Below are 20,070 nucleotides of genomic sequence, written 5' to 3'. Positions count from 1 at the left end.
CCACTGCTTTTATAGTGGGTGAGGTTGTCAACCTAACGGATCCGTCCATCTAAATTGTGCTTACACAGATGGTATTAAAAGTATTCAAGCTAGAGGCTTTGTTACAAACTCAGTATGCATATGTGTAGTACTCATGTCAATATAAAAGTAATTGAAAATGTAAATGTAATAGCGTGTATTCTCATCCCTGAAAACATGTAAAAAGCTTTGAATAAGCTCGGAATGAAAGACAAATGACTTGTACGGTTTAGACCCGAGTAATGTAACCTAAGTATACGTATGTAGGTTGTTCAATATATGTATCTTATATAAGTGTGGTTTCATAGTGTACGTTGTCTTATTGTTCGACTCGACGCATTTTAAAGTAAAAGTCAACTATATCATGCAAGTCAAACAAAGTCAACCGAAGTCTAACCGAAAGTCAAACTTGGTCAAAGTAGTCAACTAAAGTCAACATCAGTAGGTTCATGTCAAATATTGGTCAACATGTCAAACCTAAGTCATACAATACGTTTTAGGTCATGAATGATCATTTTCACAATTTCAGTTTATCGGCATGCACAAAATTTACGAACACGTAGCACACTTAGCATATTATCTCATAGTACAAAATTCAAGTAAATATGACAAACTCCAGATCATAATTAGACTTAAAATCAATTCCAAAAAGTCAGGCCAGGGACTCATACGACAATTAAAAGTCAATAATCAGAAGGGATATATTTGGGGTTTGCCAAGTCAGTTTCTGACCGCGCACTGATTTCATTTTCGCTATAACCGGAGTTAGGAACATGAAATTGATACAAGACCAGTGGCCATAGTTCAAGTACAAATAAAAGTAACACATATCAAAAATCTAGCAACTTTTGTTTAGCCAATTGATACAGTTTATTCGTGCAACTTGAACATTCAGTTTTCAGCTCAAATCAGAATTCACATAAAGTATGGCTCTATTGTGCCCAATGCATAAGGTTTCAAAGATTGACATAAACTAACAATAAGTCACATATCATATTAAGTTTCATTTTATAGAAGAACACATGCTCCATCAATATAAAAAATTCACAAAGTACAAAACCGTGTTCAATTTACAGATTCGATTCCCATTTCGTTAGTCACATTCGCATACGATTATCCGAAGATCCAGATATAATTAGCCTATGATATCTACATGAAAGATGAATTAATTTTTGTCTATTTTTCAAATATACAAAGCTTTAATCACAGAAGTTAACACATTTTATCATACAAGGTTATTTTCATGCAAGTGCTGTATAAAACTTCATTTACACTAATTCTTGTATATCTCGGGCTATACATAAGCAAACGACATGATATCCTAGTCTAACTTGAGTATTTTTAAATTATATTTTGAATGGTATAAGTCTCACATGCCTATTCTTTTTCTATCAATACCATATTTCTGTTCAAGCAACAAAAGCACAACGATAATTCAAATCGTCATAACTTAATCATACGGAAACGAAATCAAGCGAATCCAAAGCCTAAACTCAATAGTTTTTCGCAAGGAATCTTATTATAACATCATAATTAACATTTGAAAAACTTAATTTTTCTGATCAAACAAATACAAATTCGTTTTTAAACCCTAGCGCATCAAACAATCAAAATAACGATTACAATTAACACGTACTCGTATAGACTTGAGCAATTGACAACATAACTATGAAACTTTATAAAAATCGGATTTTTAAGAATTAGGGTTCATGCAAATATACCTTTGATCGCTAAATTAAATACACCAACGCGTAGAGGAGATCGGGAATTACAACTTTCGTGTTCAAGGTTATATCAAAAATTGAAAATTGAATGTATGTGTGTGGGTGATGGTGGACGGCAGCAAGAGGGAGAGGGAGCCAAAAAATTCGACCAAAAAAAATAATAGGGAAGATTATGCAGTTTAGGTTTAATACATACTATTTATATTAAGCCCTATAATAGATAAATACACATAAGTCCCTCAACTAATCCAACATTTAACAAAATAAAGGGGAGGAGGGAGGGGGGACGGGGGAGGCCGATGGGTCCCATGGGATGGGTTCCCGGGCTCCCATTTTGCAAAAGCGCGTAATCGTGGTCCGTTTTAAGTGTCGTTTTGTCGTACCGAAGGCCCGAAACGCTAACCCGATCGTTAAATGCAAGCAATTGTCTAATTTATTAAAAACCCAATAAATTAAATATTTCAAAAAGTTAATAAATAATAAATTTAATTATTAAAATAAACCCGAGCGTTTCGTTGCTCAAAAAGCTATTATCAAAATCGTATCGTTTTTATCGTATTTCATTATTCGAAATATTTATTTGAATTAATATCAACCCATATTAATTATTGAAACCCTCCAAAGGTCAAGTACGCATTTAATACATGTAAACACATAGAAGTTAAATAATCGCCGTTAAATAAACTAACGGAAGGTTAACGAAAGTAACGGAAAAATCAGGGTTGTTACAACAGTATATCACAAAATCATCATTCCCTTCAGGTAATGACAATATAGGTGTCGTAGTTAACTTTTTCTTTAACAATTGAAACGCTTTCTCTTGTTCATCTTTTCATTTTAAATTTCTTCCCTTTATGCGTTAATGCAGTCAAGGGTTTTGCTATTCTGGAAAAGTCTTGGATGAACCTTCTGTAGTAACCAGCTAGTCCTAAAAACTGACGTGTGTGTTTCGGAGTTTTCGAGGTTTCCCACTTTTCAACGGTTTCAATCTTTGCTGGATCCACCTGAATACCTTCTTTGTTCCCTATGTTCCAACCAAAATGCACACTTTGAAAACTTAGCGTACAGTTTTTCTTTTCTCAGTAACTCTAGCACTTTTCTCAAATGTTCTTCGTGCTCTTGATCATTCTTCGAGTAAATAAGTATGTCATCGATAAAACAATGACAAACTTGTCAAGATATGGCCCACACACTCGGTTCATGAGGTCCATGAACACAGCTGGTGTGTTAGTCAATCCAAATGGCATAACCATAAACTCGTAATGACCGTAACGCGTCCTAAAAGCAGTCTTTGGAATATCATCCTCCTTCACCCGCATTTGATGATATCCAGAACGTAAATCGATCTTCGAATAAACAGACGAGCCTTGTAGTTGATCAAATAAGTCATCGATTCTCGGTAGTGGGTAGCGGTTCTTGATGGTAAGTTTGTTCAACTCTCGGTAGTCGATACACAACCTGAATGTACCATTTTTCTTCTTGACAAACAAAACAGGAGCTCCCCATGGTGATGTGCTTGGTCGAATGAAACCACGCTCTAAAAGTTCCTGTAACTGACTTTGTAATTCTTTCATTTCGCTGGGTACGAGTCTGTATGGAGTACGAGCTATTGATCCAGCTCCTGGTACAAGGTCTATTTGAAATTCAACGGATCGATGTGGGGGTAATCCCGGTAATTCTTTCGGAAATACATCGGAAAATTCTTTTGCGATGGGAACATCACTGATATTCTTTTCTTCAGGTTTAACTTCCTCAATGTGTGCTAGAATGACGTAACAACCTTTTCTTATTAGTTTTTTCGCCTTCAAACTACTAATAAGATTTAACTTCACGTTGTTCTTTTCTCCGTACACCATTAAAGGTTTTCCTTTTTCACGCATAATGCAAATCGCATTTTTGTAACAAATGACCTCTGCTCTCACCTTTTTCAACCAGTCCATGCCAATTATTACATCAAAACTTCCTAAATCGACTAGTATTAAATCAATTTTAAACGTTTCATCCCCCAGTTTAATTTCTCTCTCCCGACATATATTATCTCCTGAAATTAATTCACCGTTTGCAAATTCGAGTAAAAATTTACTATCCAAAGGCGTCAATGGGAAACTTAATTTAGCACAAAATTCTCTACTCATATAGCTTCTATCCACACCCGAATCAATTAAAACATAAGCAGATTTATCATCAATAAGAAATGTACCCATAACAAGCTCCGGGTCTTCCTGTGCTTCTGCCGCATTAATATTGAAAACTCTTCCACAGCCCTGCCCATTAGTATTCCCCTGATTCGGACAATTTCTAATAATGTAGCCCGGTTTTCCACATTTATAACAAACAGCGTTGGTATTACTTGCTCCGACACTATTCGTTTCGGCATTACTTGTTCCGACATTATTTGTTCCTTTAGTTCTGTTAAACTTTGGTCCGTAGACCTCACACTTTGTCGCGCTATGACCATTTCTTTTACACCTATTGCAAAATGTTGTGCAAAACCCCTGATGATTTTCTTCACACCTATGACATGGTTGTTTTTGGTTGTTGTTGTCGTTGTTGTTATTGAGGTTGTTGTTGGGAATGTTATTGTTGTTGAAACGGTTGTTGTAGTTATTGTTGTTGTTGTTGGGATGTTTGTTGTAGTTATTGTTAGAATTGCGGTTATTGTTACGATTATTGTTGCGGTTGTTGGGATAGTTGTTGCGATTGTGGTTGTAATTGTTATTGTTACAAAAATGCGTAATTAAAGTCTTAAAAATTTTAAAGTCTTAAAAATGCGGTTGTTGGGAAACTTCCGACCAAATTTAAACTTAATCTTTATATGATTACGACACGATAAGCAAAGTCTGTTATATTAAAGTCTTAAAAATTTTGAACTGTGTTTATATATTCAATTACCCTTCGATTGTGCCGACGATTCACGAACACTAGCTTGTAAATAAATATGTATATGTGTATATATATATACATATATATATATATATGTATATATATATATGTATATATATATATGTATATATATATATATGTATATATATATATGTATATATATATATATATATGTGTGTGTAATTATATATAATAAGATAAAATTATATAATACAATATAAAACAATAATAATATACAAAATGATAAAGTGGTTATCAAAAAAAAATTATATAAATGCATATATATGACTTCTGTATGTAATTAATATTATGTGTATAGTGAAATATATATTAAAAAGAGTAGATACATTATATAATATAATAGATATTATATAATTAATAATACATAAAGTTAATATATTAATTCCATTACAAGCTAGGATATAGTTGTTACATTAATATTATTACTTTCGTTAATAATAAAATAAACCTTAATAATTATATTAATATCAGTATTATTAATAAAAATATATTATAAATATAGAAGTTGATACATTTAAATTGTTATAAAGTTATTATTACTAACATTATTATTGTCATCATTAATATAATTATTAATATACTTAGTAATAAGATTATGATTTTTGGTCATTATTACTATTTTGTATTCATTATTATTATTATAGTTATCATAAAAATAAATACAAATTATTAATGTTGCCAGTAATAATATTATTATCAAAGTTAAAATTACTATTATAATTTTTATTATTAATGTTAGTATTATTATTATAATTAATATTAATATTAAGGGTGATATTATTATTGTAGTTATATTTATTATTATTGTAGTTATATTCATAAGATTAATTAGGATACATAAATTTAGTTATATATACAGATATATACATAATAAAAATATAAAAACAGATATATAAAAACCATTATAAGTACAGATATAATACCTATACATAATACTGTTATACATGTATGTTATATTTGCACAGATATATATGTAATACTGATACATAATTATATATTATATATACCCCGTATAACAACCACAGAAAGTCAGCAATTCAGTTTCATATCGTTATCAAGCTTTTGTGAATCGATTTTAAGTCCACAAAAATCGTACCAATCATGAATCCAATCATCATACCGATCCAAAATCCATTAGCAGTTCCCATCTCCTTTTTATTTTTTATTTATCTTCGGTACCTGCTGAATCCTTCTGTCAAATCAAAATTTTATTAAACTGGATTAAATTCATTGTAAGGTGATACCATTCAACATATATTACCAACTACCAACCCCAATTATCCTTTACAGCTTTCCAAATATCGAATTCAATCAGAAAAATAAAAGGTCGGTCCTGTTCTTGGGTGAAATTAGCAATAGAATAAATTTGTATGAAATTTTAAAATGTGTAAATGCAGATAGCTTAGAAATCCTTCGTTTAAACTATCTGCAAGATTTAAATGTCCAATTTTATCTATCACGTTCCAATTTTTGAGTCAAATTTATTTTCAAAAAGTCAAACTGTATGAACTAGGATCAATTTCGAACTCCTTGTTGTAATTCAAGTTAAATTAAGGGTGCAGATAGTTTCTAAAGAAGTTTTCCAACCTATTTCGTGTTGTAAGTTTTATCTATAACTGTCTTAAATTCAAAAATGGGATTTGAGTTGTTAATGTTCATCGTGATGTCTGCAGCAGCTATTTCTTTTATTTCTTTTATTTAATTTTTTTTTATTCAAGACAAATAAAAGGGTCGTTCTAAATAAAATCCCAAATCTTAAATTAAGATTAGTAATTTGTGTCGTGAGTTGGTTTTGAACTATGGTCGATTACAGTTTGTTGAAGAAGGGAAACAGAAGGTACTAGTTAAATAAATTTAAATCCCATTTATATCATAAAAAGATCGGACGCAGGATTGGTTAAGGTTGTTGGTGTTAATCGAGAGGTCGCGGGTTCGAGTCTCGTCAGGGACAATTCTTTTTAGAAACGTATTTTGTGAAGGGTATACACTTCTACTTTTAGTTCCATTATTATTATTATTATTATTGTTATCATTAGAAGTTTTTATTAAGATTAATATTATAGTTATTATTATTATTATTATTATTATTATTATTATTATTATTATTATTATTACTAATAAAAATATTAGTTATCATATATTATTATTAATAACTAAAAATTACAATTATGATTATTATTGATATTAATTATTATTGTTATTATAATTATCAAAACTAATAAAGTAGTGATTATCATTATTATGATTTTAGTTATAATTATTGTTATTATTAATATTGCTAAGTTTATTTATTATCACTAATATGATGCAAAGTAATATTATTATCATTAATATTAGTATTAGAAACATTTAGGAATTATTATTGTTATTAACAAAAGTATTATTATTAAGAATATCATTAGTAATAAGATTGTTATAGTTATTATTATTAAGTATTATGTACTAATATTAAAAATTATTATTTCCACTACCATTATTACTAAATTATTCATTTTACTACTGATATTATTATGAAATTTATAATTAAAAATTATCATCAATATTATTATTAACAAAATTATTAACTTTAATATCTTTAATTAGTAATATTAAGTATTATAGTTATTATCATTTTTACCATTATTAATATTATAGTAGTTACTACATTTTAACAAACAAACGATATATATATTTAATACATATAACATAATAAAAATTAATATTTTTATATAAACAAAATGAATAAATGGAACATATAAATATTATTAATATAAAAAGGATATAATTAATAAACTAATATATATATATATATATATATATATATATATATATATATATATATATATATATATATATATATATATATATATGTATATATATATGTATATATATATATATGTATATATATATATATATATATATATATATATATATATATATATATATATATATATATATATATATATATATATATATATATATATATATATATATATATATATATTAGTTCGATTACAACTATGTATATTAATAAATATACAAATGATATAGGTTCGTGAATCCGAGGCCAACCCTGCATTATTCAATGTCGGCATATGTATTTTTACTACAAAATACATTATGTGAGTTTCATTTGCTCTCTTTTACTCTTTACATTTTTAGGACTGAGAATACATGCGCTGTTTTTACAACTGCTTTATTAAATGCCTTTGAAATATATTTTGAATAGCAAATACATGAAATGCTTTTATAAATGTTTGACGAGATAGACACAAGCAAAATATTCCTCGAATGAATTATTATGCAGACAGAAGTTCTGCGGATTATTATTGAATTATGTGGACATGATAATTGCCACCGTTAAATTATGTGGACATGATAATTGCCACCGTTGAATTATGTGGACATGATAATTGCCACCATTGAATTATATGGACATGATAATTGCCACTAATTGATGTGAATGTTATGTAACGAGAGAATGATTTTTATACACAGGGTATGTGTATTAGTTTTTGTGTACGAGATATGTGTACGGCTATTAAGATTTATGAAAAATGGATTTCATACACGAGAAAGGTGTACTGTATTTAAAAGATATCGCATGTACATTATAGGTGGGTATAGGATTCGGGCCCATTTGTACCATGCAGCATTTAAATCTTGTGGTCTATCAAAATGATGAATTTTATTGCTTTATGATAAACCTATGAACTCACCAACCTTTTGGTTGACACTTTAAAGCATGTTTATTCTCAGGTATTAAAGAAACCTTCCGCTGTGCATTTGCTCATATTACATGGAGTCGTTCATGGCATATAGAGGTCAGAACCTCGCAATGGGATCAACTATTGAAGACTTCGTCCAGATGGATTAGGACGGGACATTTCAGTTGGTATCAGAGCGGTGGTCTTAGTGAACCAGGTCTTGCATTAGTGTGTCTACCTAATAGTTGTTAGGATGCGTTAGTAAGTCTGGACTTCGACCGTGTCTGCATGTCAAAAGTTTTGCTTATCATTTTTGTAAGGAATCATCTGTTTATCATCCTTAGAAAATTACCTGCTTATCATTCTTAGTCTAGACACATTTTACTGCAATGATTGCATGAATAGTGTATAGATAAAATTCATATCTTAGCGTATCTGACAATTCATATCTTAATGTATCTGTTACTGTAGACCTTGTCTGATATCTCTCGTAAATTTCTCTGTAATTTAAGGGATCCTGGTACCATATATATATCTATGCATATTATGCATTGAGAATACCATTAAACTATCAATTGCTGTCACTAAACTCTTCATACCGAAAATCTTTTCTGAGATCGCGTAAGATGGCCTCTACGAATCGGCCAAGTTCCTCTGACTTCGAAGACAGCCTGACAGGAGCTCACCAACCAATCAACTACCGTGATTACTGGAGAAAATGGGGGTAGGTTCGCGACATACTCACCCTATGGAGAAGGGAAGAAGGTGTAGTGACCCGAACTTTTCCATGTTTATATATATTAATTGAGATTGATATTTACATGACTAAATATTTCCAACGTGTTAAGCAATCAAATTTGTTAAGACTTGATTAAATGAAATAAGTTTCATATAAACAATTGATCACCCAAGTTGACCGGCGATTCACGAACGTTACAAAATTGTGAAAACTACATGTTGTGGTATATATAGACATATATATATGGTTGACATGAGATTATGATGAGTAAGTATCTCACTAAGTATATTAATAATGTGTGATATACATAAGAAATGAGTTTACTAAGTTAAGAAACTCGAAATGATATATATAACGATTATCGTTATGATAACGTCTACTAAATACATATGTATCATATTAAGATATTGATACACTATATTTAACATGATAAAATGATATATAAATATATCATTAAGTGTGTTAACAATGAACTACATATATAAAAACAAGACTACTAACTCAAGAATTACGAAACGAGACTTATATGTAACGATTATCGTTGTAACAATATTTTAATGTATGTATCATATTAAGAGATATTCATACATCATAATATCATGATAATATAATAATTTAACATCTAATTTGATATAATAAACATTGGGTTAACAATATTAATTGAGATCGTTAACTTAAAGGTTTCAAAACAACACTTACATGTAACGACTAACGAAGACTTAACGACTCCATTAGAATGTATATACATGTTGTGTTTTGATATGTATTCTTACACTTTTGAAAGACTTCAAGACATATATCAAAGTACTTCTACTTAACAAAAATGCTTACAATTACATCCTCGTTCAGTTTCATCAACAATTCTACTCGTATGCACCCGTATTCGTACTCGTACAATACACAGCTTTTAGATGTATGTACTATTGGTATATACACTCCAATTATCAGCTCTTAGCAGCCCATGTGAGTCACCTAACACATGTGGGAACCATCATTTGGCAATTAGCATGAAATATCTCATAAAATTACAAAAATATTAGTAATCATTCATGACTTATTTACATGAAAACAAAATTACATATCCTTTATATCTAATTCATATACCAACGACCAAAAACACCTACAAACACTTTCATTCTTCAATTTTCTTCATCTAATTGATCTCTCTCAAGTTCCATCTTCAAGTTCTAAGTGTTCTTCATAAATTCCATAAGTATAGTTTCATAAAAATCAAGAATACTTACAAGTTTGCAAGTCTACTTCCAAGCTTTCTAATCCATTCCAAGTAATCATCTAAGATCAAGGAACCTTTGTTATTTACAGTAGGTTATCTTTCTAATTCAAGGTAATATTCATATTCAAACTTTGATTCAATTTCTACAACTATAACAATCTTATTTCGAGTGAAAATCTTACTTGAACTGTTTTCGTGTCATGATTCTGCTTCAAGAACTTTCAAGCCATCCAAGGATCCTTTGAAGCTAGATCCATTTTTTTCATTTCCAGTAGTTTTATCCAGAAAACTTGAAGTAGTAATGATGTTCATAACATCATTCGATTCATACATATAAAGCTATCTTATTTGAAGGTTTAAACTTGTAATCACTAGAACATAGTTTAGTTAATTCTAAACTTGTTCGCAAACAAAAGTTAATCCTTCTAACTTGACTTTTAAAATCAACTAAACACATGTTCTATATCTATATGATATGCTAACTTAATGATTTAAAACCTGAAAACACGATGAACACCATAAAATCGGATATACGCCGTCGTAGTGAAATCGGGGGCTGTTTTGGTTTGGATAATTAAAAACTATGATAAACTTTGATTTAAAATTTGTTCTTCTGGGAAAATTATTTTTCATATGAACATGAAACTATATCCAAAAATCTTGGTTAAACTCAAAGTGAAAGTATGTTTTTCAAAATGGTCATCAAGATGTCGTTCTTTCGACGGAAATGACTACCTCTTTAGTAATTGACATGTAACTTAAATTTCCGACCATAAACCTATACTTTTTCTTTTTGGATTCTTAAATTAGAGTTCAATATGAAACCATAGCAATTTTATTCACTCAAAACGAATTTAAAATGAAGAAGTTATGGGTAAAACAAGATTGGATATTTTTGATCTTTTTATCTACGGGAAATGTTTAACAAATCTATACAAATCATATCCTAGCTAACTTATATTGTATTATACATGTATTCTAATATATTATGTAATCTTGAGATACCAAAGACACGTATGCAAATGTTTTGACATATCGTATCGACCCATGTATATATATTATTTGGAACAACCATAGACACTCTATATGCTGTAATGTTGGAGTTAGCTATATAGGGTTGAGGTTGATTCCAAAAATATATATACTTTTAGTTGTGAGGGTCGTGGATTGATTCAAGATAATATATATCGATTTATTTCTGTACATCTAACTGTGGACAACTAGTTGTAGGTTACTAACGAGGACAGCTGACTTAATACACTCAAATCTTTAAAACATAATAAAAATGGTTGTAATTATAATTTTGATCATACTTTGATATATATGTACATATTTGTATAGGTTGGTGAATCGATCCGTGGCCAAGTCTTATTTTCGAGGAAGGAAATATCTGTGAAAGTGAGTTATAGTCCCACTTTTAAAATCTAATATTTTTGGGATGAGAATACATGCAGGTTTTATAAATGATTTACAAAATAGACACAAGTACGTGAAACTACATTCTATGGTCGAATTATCGAAATCGAATATGCCCCTTTTTATTAAGTCTGGTAATCTAAGAATTAGGGAACAGACACCCTAATTGACGCGAATCCTAAAGATAGATCTATTGGGCCTAACAAACCCCATCCAAAGTACCGGATGCTTTAGTACTTCAAAATTTATATCATATCCGAAGGGTGTCCCGGAATGATGGGGATATTCTTATATATGCATCTTGTTAATGTCGGTTACCAGGTGTTCACCATATGAATAATTTTTATCTCTATGTATGGGATGTGTATTGAAATATGAAATCATGTGGTCTATTGTTACGATTTGATATATATAAGTTAAACCTATAACTCACCAACATTTTTGTTGACGTTTAAAGCATGTTTATTCTCAGGTGAATACTAAGAGCTTCCGCTATTGCATACTAAAATAAGGACAAGATTTGGAGTCCATGTTTGTATGATATTGTGTAAAAACTGCATTCAAGAAACATATGTCGATGTAATATATTTCTATTGTAAACCATTATGTAATGGTCGTGTGTAAACAGTATATTTTAGATTATCATTATTTGATAATCTACGTAATTTTTTTAAAACCTTTATTGATAAAATAAAGGTTATGGTTGTTTTAAAAATGTATGCAGTCTTAGAAAAATGTCTCATATAGTGGTCAAAACCTCGCAATGAAATCAATTAATATGGAACGTTTATAATCAATATGAACGGGACATTTCAGTTGGTATCCGAGCGTTGGTCTTAGAGAACCAGAAAATTTGCATTAGTATGTCTTATCGAGTTTGTTAGGATGCATTAGTGAGTCTGGACTTCGACCGTGTTTTCTTTAAAAATGATTGCTTAACATTTTTGTTGGAAACTATATATTATTAACATGTAAATATTATGTGATATATTAATCTCTTAACATGTTTGATATTGTGTGATAGATGTCTACCTCTAGCACAAATCCCATTGACTCACCTAATAATAATGAAGAGTCGAATATATATTGGCAAGATTCACAAGTTCCCGAAGAACCGGAAGAAGAGGAAACGGAACTGGAAGAAGAGGAACCGGAAGAAGAGGAACCAGAAGAAGAGGAACCGGAAGAAGAAGAGGTTCTGGAGGGGGGAATAGTAGGAACTACAGAAAACCGGTCAAATAAAAGAAAATCCTCAACCAATGGACCAAAGTTAATAATGGTCAATGGTGTTTCCGCTAAGGAAGCAAAATATTGGGAAAATTACCAATTTTCTGATTAATCGGATCCTGATGAGGATTCCGATGATGTTATAGAAATTACCCCGACCCGATTTAATGAGGCAAAAGAAAATAATAAGGGAAAAGGCATCAAAATAGAGAAATCTGATTCCGACCCCGATGAACTTTATATGTACTGTCAACACCCGTAATTTCAATATCATGACAATAATCCGGGAACCTCTAAACCACCAGGTTTTTCTAAACCAATGTGGAAAACGATGACTCGTATTAGAGGAACATCATATATCCCTAGAAGATTAGGAAAAAGAACCAAGTCCGAAGAATAAGAAACCAGTGATTCAGATTAGAGGGGTGTGAGCATGTTGTGTAATAAATGTATTGTAGTGTGCTTGTACTTTTATGTTCTATGTAAAAATTGCTTGTATTGTTTCTTATTACGAATCTAATCCTTGTCTATTTTATAGTATAAAAACAAATTGGACGTTAAGGGTAGACAACCAAATATTTTAGAAGACCTACTAGAGGATATGATTGAGGAAATCTTGTCTAGAGTCGGTCAGAATTCATCAGCACATTTAGTTATGGCAAAATTAACTTGTCAAACATTTGAAAGACTTTTCAGAAATGTCTTAGTTTATAAAAGGCTTTCCTTTGATAGGTGGGGTATATCACATTGGGGAGACTTTAAGTTACGCCGTGTTTTCTTTAAAGCGTTAAATGCGGGGAACCCAAATGCAATTTTACGCTACGGGTTAAGAACCTATTTTGACTCAAAATATCCCAACATAGGATTTCGTGAATTAGAAAGAGCTTCTAACATGCAACATAAAGAAGCATGTTATGCTTACGGGTTAGTGATGTTCGATTCTTACCAAATTGAGAAAAAGAACATCGGATTGCAGCTTTTAAATAAAACTTTCCCACAAGTGACGGATTCAGTAGTTGGGGTGAGAAACAAGGTTTTTAGATTATTACGGGGCTGTTGGACATTACGAAACCTTCGTCCTTTTGATGACATTACAACATGCTGCCTAGCCAATGGTCATAATGGTTATTTTCCACAAGACCAAGGATGGGAAGTCGTCTTAGTAAAACCAGAATGCATGACTTGTTTTTGGACTTATGAATTACGTGTCTTTATTTCCTTTGCTGAACAACTTGCGTATTAACTAGATTTATCTTCAAAACTGTCCTGTATCATAGTATACTATATTTCATGTTATATGTAATATAGCGAAGTTGTAAGTTTGAAGAATATTTGTATGTGATATATTATTATAATCAGTTTTTTATATGGAATTGTAGTAGTTGAATTGTATATTAGCTACTAAGTATGAACTTAACGGGTAGGTAGTACCCGAATTTAAACTTATAAAATGCTAATATGAAGAAAAAGCTTTTATAAATGAGTTCATATTATGCTACGAGATACTATTGACTACTCTTAATATTCTGTATGATTAACTTGTTTTATTTGACTATTTTGAAGGAAATGGCACCGACTACTCGACACACCTTGAATATGAGCGAAGAGGAATTTCGTGCCTTTCTTGCTTCAAACATAGCCGCAGTACAGGTCGCGCTACATACCAACAATAACTCTGAATCTAGCAATACAGTTAACGGCGCAAGAAATCGTGTAGGATGCTCCTACAAGGAATTCACTGCCTGCAAACCTTCAGAATTTGATGGGAGCGAAGGACCAATCGGATTGAAACGGTGGACCGAGAAAGTTGAATCGGTGTTTGCCATAAGTAATGAAATGTCCCGTTCTTATTGATTAAAAACGTTCCATATTAATTGATTTCGTTGCGAGGTTTTGACCTCTATATGAGACGTTTTTCAAAGACTGCATTCATTTTAAAACAAACCATAACCTTTATTTCATCAATAAAGGTTTAAAAAGCTTTACGTAGATTATCAAATAATGATAATCTAAAATATCCTGTTTACACACGACCATTACATAATGGTTTACAATACAAATATGTTACAACAAAATAAGTTTCTTGAATGCAGTTTTTACACAATATCATACAAGCATGGACTCCAAATCTCGTCCTTATTTAAGTATGCGACAGCGGAAGCTCTTAATAATCACCTGAGAATAAACATGCTTAAAACGTCAACAAAAATGTTGGTGAGTTATAGGTTTAACCTATATATATCAAATCATAATAATAGACCACAAGATTTCATATTTCAATACACATCCCATACATAGAGATAAAAATCATTCATATGGTGAACACCTGGTAACCGACATTAACAAGATGCATATATAAGAATATCCCCATCATTCCGGGACACCCTTCGGATATGATATAAATTTCGAAGTACTAAAGCATCCGGTACTTTGGATGGGGTTTGTTAAGCCCAATAGATCTATCTTTAGGATTCGCGTCAATTAGGGTGTCTGTTCCCTAATTCTTAGATTACCAGACTTAATAACAAGGGGCATATTCGATTTCGATAATTCAACCATAGAATGTAGTTTCACGTACTTGTGTCTATTTTGTAAATCATTTATAAAACCTGCATGTATTCTCATCCCAAAAATATTAGATTTTAAAAGTGGGACTATAACTCACTTTCACAGATTTTTACTTCGTCGGGAAGTAAGACTTGGCCACTGGTTGATTCACGAACCTATAACAATATATACATATATATCAAAGTATGTTCAAAATATATTTACAACACTTTTAATATATTTTGATGTTTTAAGTTTATTAAGTCAGCTGTCCTCGTTAGTAACCTACAACTAGTTGTCCACAGTTAGATGTACAGAAATAAATCGATAAATATTATCTTGAATCAATCCACGACCCAGTGTATACGTATCTCAGTATTGATCACAACTCAAACTAAATATATTTTGGAATCAACCTCAACCCTGTATAGCTAACTCCAACATTCACATATAGAGTGTCTATGGTTGTTCCGAAATATATATAGATGTGTCGACATGATAGGTCGAAACATTGTATACGTGTCTATGGTATCTCAAGATTACATAATATACAATACAAGTTGATTAAGTTATGGTTGGAATAGATTTGTTACCAATTTTCACGTAGCTAAAATGAGAAAAATTATCCAATCTTGTTTTACCCATAACTTCTTCATTTTAAATCCGTTTTGAGTGAATCAAATTGCTATAGTTTCATATTGAACTCTATTTTATGAATCTAAACAGAAAAAGTATAGGTTTATAGTCGGAAAAATAAGTTACAAGTCGTTTTTGTAAAGGTAGTCATTTCAGTCGAAAGAACGACGTCTAGATGACCATTTTAGAAAACATACTTCCACTTTGAGTTTAACCATAATTTTTGGATATAGTTTCATGTTCATAATAAAAATAATTTTCTCAGAATAACAACTTTTAAATCAAAGTTTATCATAGTTTTTAATTAACTAACCCAAAACAGCCCGCGGTGTTACTACGACGGCGTAAATCCGATTTTACGGTGTTTTTCGTGTTTCCAGGTTTTAAATCATTAAGTTAGCATATCATATAGATATAGAACATGTGTTTAGTTGATTTTAAAAGTCAAGTTAGAAGGATTAATTTTTGTTTGCGAACAAGTTTAGAATTAACTAAACTATGTTCTAGTGATTACAAGTTTAAACCTTCGAATAAGATAGCTTTATATGTATGAATTGAATGATGTTATGAACATAATTACTACCTTAAGTTCCTTGGATAAACCTACTGGAAAAGAGAAAAATGGATCTAGCTTCAATGGATCCTTGGATGGCTCGAAGTTCTTGAAGCAGAATCATGACACGAAAACAAGTTCAAGTAAGATCATCACTTGAAATAAGATTGTTATAGTTATAGAAATTGAACCAAAGTTTGAATATGATTATTACCTTGTATTAGAATGATAACCTACTGTAAGAAACAAAGATTTCTTGAGGTTGGATGATCACCTTACAAGATTGGAAGTGAGCTAGCAAACTTGAAAGTATTCTTGATTTTATGAAACTAGAACTTTTGGAATTTATGAAGAACACTTAGAACTTGAAGATAGAACTTGAGAGAGATCAATTAGATGAAGAAAATTGAAGAATGAAAGTGTTTGTAGGTGTTTTTGGTCGTTGGTGTATGGATTAGATATAAAGGATATGTAATTTTGTTTTCATGTAAATAAGTCATGAATGATTACTCATATTTTTGTAATTTTATGAGATATTTCATGCTAGTTGCCAAATGATGGTTCCCACATGTGTTAGGTGACTCACATGGGCTGCTAAGAGCTGATCATTGGAGTGTATATACCAATAGTACATACATCTAAAAGCTGTGTATTGTACGAGTACGAATACGGGTGCATACGAGTAGAATTGTTGATGAAACTGAACGAGGATGTAATTGTAAGCATTTTTGTTAAGTAGAAGTATTTTGATAAGTGTATTGAAGTCTTTAAAAAGTGTATAAATACATATTAAAACACTACATGTATATACATTTTAACTGAGTCGTTAAGTCATCGTTAGTCGTTACATGTAAGTGTTGTTTTTAAACCTTTAGGTTAACGGTCTTGTTAAATGTTGTTAACCCAATGTTTATAATATCAAATGAGATTTTAAATTATTATATTATCATGATATTATCATGTATGAATATCTCTTAATATGATATATATACATTAAATGTCTTTACAACGATAATCGTTACATATATGTCTCGTTTAAAAATCATTAAGTTAGTAGTCTTGTTTTTACATATGTAGTTCATTGTTAATATACTTAATGATATGTTTACTTATCATAGTATCATGTTAACTATATATATATCCATATATATGTCATCATATAGTTTTTACAAGTTTTAACGTTCGTGAATCACCGGTCAACTTGGGTGGTCAATTGTCTATATGAAACCTATTTCAATTAATCAAGTCTTAACAAGTTTGATTGCTTAACATGTTGGAAACATTTAATCATATAAATATCAATCTCAGTTAATATATATAAACATGGAAAAGTTCGGGTCACTACAGTACCTACCCGTTAAATAAATTTCGTCCCGAAATTTTAAGCTGTTGAAGGTGTTGACGAATCTTCTGGAAATAGATGCGGGTATTTCTTCTTCATCTGATCTTCACGCTCCCAGGTGAACTCGGGTCCTCTACGAGCATTCCATCGAACCTTAACAATTGGTATCTTGTTTTGCTTAAGTCTTTTAACCTCACGATCCATTATTTCGACGGGTTCTTCGATGAATTGAAGTTTTTCGTTGATTTGGATTTCGTCTAACGGAATAGTGAGATCTTCTTTAGCAAAATATTTCTTCAAATTCGAGACGTGGAAAGTGTTATGTACAGCCGCGAGTTGTTGAGGTAATTCTAGTCGGTAAGCTACTGTTCCGACACGATCAATAATCTTGAATGGTCCAATATACCTTGGATTTAATTTCCCTCGTTTACCAAATCGAACAACGCCTTTCCAAGGTGCAACTTTAAGCATGACCATCTCTCCAATTTCAAATTCTATATCTTTTCTTTTAATGTCAGCGTAGCTCTTTTGTCGACTTTGGGCGGTTTTCAACCGTTGTTGAATTTGGATGATCTTCTCGGTAGTTTCTTGTATAATCTCCGGACCCGTAATCTGTCTATCCCCCACTTCACTCCAACAAATCGGAGACCTGCACTTTCTACCATAAAGTGCTTCAAACGGCGCCATCTCAATGCTTGAATGGTAGCTGTTGTTGTAGGAAAATTCTGCTAACGGTAGATGTCGATCCCAACTGTTTCCGAAATCAATAACACATGCTCGTAGCATGTCTTCAAGCGTTTGTATCGTCCTTTCGCTCTGCCCATCAGTTTGTGGATGATAGGCAGTACTCATGTCTAGACGAGTTCCTAATGCTTGATGTAATGTCTGCCAGAATCTTGAAATAAATCTGCCATCCCTATCAGAGATAATAGAGATTGGTATTCCATGTCTGGAGACGACTTCCTTCAAATACAGTCGTGCTAACTTCTCCATCTTGTCATCTTCTCTTATTGGTAGGAAGTGTGCTGATTTGGTGAGACGATCAACTATTACCCAAATAGTATCAAAACCACTTGCAGTCCTTGGCAATTTAGTGATGAAATCCATGGTAATGTTTTCCCATTTCCATTCCGGGATTTCGGGTTGTTGAAGTAGACCTGATGGTTTCTGATGCTCAGCTTTGACCTTAGAACACGTCAAACATTCTCCTACGTATTTAGCAACATCGGCTTTCATACCCGGCCACCAAAAATGTTTCTTGAGATCCTTGTACATCTTCCCCGTTCCAGGATGTATTGAGTATCTGGTTTTATGAGCTTCTCTAAGTACCATTTCTCTCATATCTCCAAATTTTGGTACCCAAATCCTTTCAGCCCTATACCTGGTTCCGTCTTCCCGAATATTAAGATGCTTCTCCGATCCTTTGGGTATTTCATCCTTTAAATTTCCCTCTTTTAAAACTCCTTGTTGCGCCTCCTTTATTTGAGTAGTAATGTTATTATGAATCATTATATTCATAGATTTTACTCGAATGGGTTCTCTGTCCTTCCTGCTCAAGGCATCGGCTACCACATTTGCCTTCCCCGGGTGGTAACGAATCTCAAAGTCGTAATCATTCAATAATTCAATCCACCTACGCTGCCTCATATTCAGTTGTTTCTGATTAAATATGTGTTGAAGACTTTTGTGGTCGGTATATATAATACTTTTGACCCCATATAAGTAGTGCCTCCAAGTCTTTAATGCAAAAACAACCGCGCCTAATTCCAAATCATGCGTCGTATAATTTTGTTCGTGAATCTTCAATTGTCTAGACGCATAAGCAATCACCTTCGTTCGTTGCATTAATACACAACCGAGACCTTGCTTTGATGCATCACAATAAATCACAAAATCATCATTCCCTTCAGGCAATGACAATATAGGTGCCGTAGTTAGCTTTTTCTTCAATAACTGAAACGCTTTCTCTTGTTCATCATTCCATTCAAATTTCTTCCCTTTATGCGTTAATGCAGTCAAGGGTTTTGCTATTCTGGAAAAGTCT

The sequence above is a fragment of the Rutidosis leptorrhynchoides genome, chromosome 11 (assembly GCF_046630445.1).
Source record: "Rutidosis leptorrhynchoides isolate AG116_Rl617_1_P2 chromosome 11, CSIRO_AGI_Rlap_v1, whole genome shotgun sequence".
Classification (NCBI taxonomy): domain Eukaryota; kingdom Viridiplantae; phylum Streptophyta; class Magnoliopsida; order Asterales; family Asteraceae; genus Rutidosis; species Rutidosis leptorrhynchoides.
Note: the sequence above shows the minus strand (reverse complement) of the source record.